Genomic DNA, 3,513 nt, shown 5'->3' on the forward strand with positions numbered 1-3,513 from the left:
TGACAAGATTGAATTGTCCATCTTGTAAGCAAACTTTTGCCTGGAATTTCACTTTGTCAAGCTAGAAGGTTCTCCTCTCAAGCCAACTGGATGCCTCTCTGTCAAAAGCCTGCATATTTTCCATCCAAAGGAATTGTAAACACATTTTAGGGGTAAAGTAGATACTACTGTTTACAAATGCAGATATTACTTGAAATCAATGTGCTTGCAATAATTGTAACTTTTATCTTCATTCTTAAATTCTAGATTATAATTATTGAAAGACCCATCAGAGATTACTTTACCCTTTTTATCATGCCCTTTCTTTTTTTAATTTTAAAATGTCTTTATTGATTTTATAGAAAGAGGAAGGGAAAGGGAGAGAGAAAGAGAAAGATCAATGAGAGAGAAACATTGATCAATTAATCGGCTGCCTCCTGCATGTCCCCCACAGGGATTGAGCTCACAATCCGGGCATGTGCCCTAATCAGCAATAGAACCAGAGATCTTTTGGTGCATAGGACAATATTCAACCAACTGAGCCACACCGGCCAGGGCTATCGTGCCCTTTCTACTTCTGCTGTTAATTTTACTATATCTCATCAAATGCTCAGATTTAGACTAAAAGACATATATAAAAAAGGATAACTCTTTAATCTTTAGCTAACAAAATTTAGTGTCAACCCTGCAAAGATATTATATGCAATGTTATATTATTAAGGATACAAATCAGTCCTTGGTCCTTACACTTTCCATATCTATCCTTTCCAAAGAGATCAATCTCCAATACTTCAATTACTTCAATATTATTTTCTGCATGACATAAAATGTCCATATTCATGCATCCATTGAGCCCTTATGCTACTATTTAGTTTCATTATGGCCTCTACTACACTGGCATTTTACATCCCTACCAAATCAAGCTACTTAAAGCTCCACAAGTGTGATATTATCTCTCGTGCTTCCAACTTTGAACAAACTATTTTCTCAACTACAAATACTCTTTCCCCAGATCTTCAACTAAATAATCCATTCAGTTTTATTAAAAGTCGGTCATGACCTGACCCACATGGCTCAGTGGTTGAGCGCCAACCCATAAACCAGGAGGTCACAGTTTGATTCCTGGTCAGGGCACATGCCCTGGGTTACTGCTCGATCCCCAGTAGGGGGCATGCAGGAGGCAGCCAGTCAATAATTCTCTCTTATCATTGATGTTTCTATGTCTCTCTCCCTCTCTCTTCCTCTCTCTGAAATCAATAAAAACATATTTTTTAAAAATTTAAATTTAAAAAATCAGTGATGGAATCATTTTCCCTAAAAATTTATCTCCATGTGCTCCTATTGCATGAAACATCCTGCATTAGAATCTGTTAACCAACCCTATTGAGGGATTATTTACAAAAAATAAATTATACTTTTTAAATATACAGCTTGATGAGTTTTGACAAGTGTGTTTGTCTGTATAATCATCACTTAAATCAAGATATAAAGCATTTTCAGAGACAGTACATGGATCTCAGCATGGGAGGACTCATTTAAAGCAGGAGGAGCCCATGGACAAGGCCTACTGCCTGAGCTGGAGCTAAGACCACCTCCCAGGGACTGCCCAGAACTCCTCTGGTACAACCCTTTTGCTGGCAAATCCACAAGCCTCAGAGGGAAGGGAGCTGTCAGCCAGGCAAAACCAAGAATGCTGTCACCATGACAACCAATCATCAGCCCCAGGACAGGTACAAAGCCATTTGACTTATCTTCTTTACGCTGGGTCTGGGGACCCTGCTCCCCAGAAATTTTTCATGACAGCCACTCGGTATTTTACAAACCACCTGGACCAGTCCTAGAATGTATCCTTGGTAACTGCTGAACTGAGCAGGAACATCCAGGCCTCGGTCACAACAGCACCCTCTCTGGAGCAGAATTCTCTGAGTGCCATCTTCAACAATGTAATGATCTAGTGTGCCATGCTGTCCCTGCTGCTCTTTGACTGCCTCAACTCCTTCTTGCATCAGAGGATACCCCAGTCTGTTAGGCCCGGGGCAGTCTGGTGGCCATCCTGCTGGTGTTCCTGATCACTACTATCCTGGTGAAGGTGCACCTGGATTCCCTGTCCTTCTGCATTATCACCATGATCAAAATCATGCTCATTAATTCATTTGGTGTCATCTGCAGGGCAGCCCTTTAGTCTGGCTGGTCACCTGCCTGCCCCTACAAGGCTCCCATCATGAGTGGCCAGGGCCTGGCAGGCATCTTATTTTTGCCTCAGTGGTGGTGATCTGCACCATCGCCAGTGGGCCAGTGGCTCAAAGCTGTCAGAAAGTTCCTTTGGTTATTTTACCAAAGCCTGTGGGGACATCATTTTGACCATTATCTGTTACCTGAGCCTGCCCAAACTGGAATGCTACTTCTACTACCAGCAGCTCAAGCTTGAAGGGCTTAGAGAGCAGGAGACCAAGTTGGACCTCATGAGTAAAGGAGAGGAGCCAAGAGCAAGCAAAGAGGAGTTTGGAGTTTCAGCCTCCAACTCTCAGCCACCAACAAAAGTCACTCAATCCAAGCCATCCTCAAATATCTTAGTCTTTGTTCTCTCTCTGCTTCATCTTCACAGTCATCATTAGGGAGTTTCCCAGCATTACTGCTGAGGTCAAGTCCAACATTGCAGGCACTAGCACCTGGGGAGACTACTTTATTCCCGTGTCCTGTTTCTTGACTTTCAATGTCTTTGCTGGGCTGGAGCCTCACAGCCATATCCATGTTGCCTGGGAAGAACAACCACTGGCTACCAAGACTGGTGATGGCCTGGCTGGTGTTTGTGTCCCTGTTGCTGCTGTGCAACATCCAGCCCTGAGGATATCTGGCTGTGGTCTTTAAGTATGACTCCTGGGTCACTTTCTTCATGGCTACCTCGCCAGTCTCTGCCTGTGCTTCGGGTCAAAGAAAGTGAAGCTGGCTGAGGCGAACACAGCTGGAGTCATCATGGCCTTCTTTCTGTCTCTGGGGCTGGTGCTGTTTTTTCCTTCCTGTTCCAGGCAATTGCAAGACCATGGATGGACAGAGGACTGCACTGGCTTCCTACTCCTGTCCCCTTTTTCTCCTTCAGGTATGGACAGGAGTGGGCTGGAGATTTTCTCTTCTAGCCGACTTCTTTCTCACAGCCTATGCTGGACTTGGGTGTCCAGGCCCTGAGGAAGAAGCCTCTGGATGAACAGAAGTGGCACTGTGGGCCTGAGGGTCAGAGTCAAGGGAGGGGACACAATCTCTGCATATACTCAAATTCCCCCACACTTGGCTCTAACTGATCCCTGATTGAGCAGGACAGCAGAGGCTCCCAGGCTCTGAGTGTTTGTCTGTGCGTCTCTATGTTCATTTGCCTGTACCAGGGGTGGCTAGGGGCCAGGATTGTCTGTTCTAAGGTCCAGTGTTATATTTACACCTCCCTTCTCCCCCTCTGCTTCCTCCCCCAATGTCTCCCTGTCCCTCCTCTGCTCTGCCTGCCTTGTTCCCACCTATCATGCACCCTGTACAGTTGCCATTTTA

At 44.9% G+C, this 3,513-nt stretch overlaps 1 pseudogene across 1 annotated transcript; it reads left to right on the top strand.

Moving 5' to 3' along the window:
* The first annotated feature begins 1,680 nt into the window (after positions 1-1,680).
* Positions 1,681-3,113, top strand: LOC308551735 (equilibrative nucleoside transporter 1 pseudogene; annotated as a pseudogene). The gene has a single exon. The product of its transcript is annotated as an equilibrative nucleoside transporter 1 pseudogene (transcript).
* Positions 3,114-3,513: the final 400 nt, after the last annotated feature.

This window comes from Miniopterus schreibersii, assembly GCF_964146895.1.
Source record: "Miniopterus schreibersii genome assembly, chromosome: X".
In the NCBI taxonomy this organism is placed as follows: domain Eukaryota; kingdom Metazoa; phylum Chordata; class Mammalia; order Chiroptera; family Miniopteridae; genus Miniopterus; species Miniopterus schreibersii.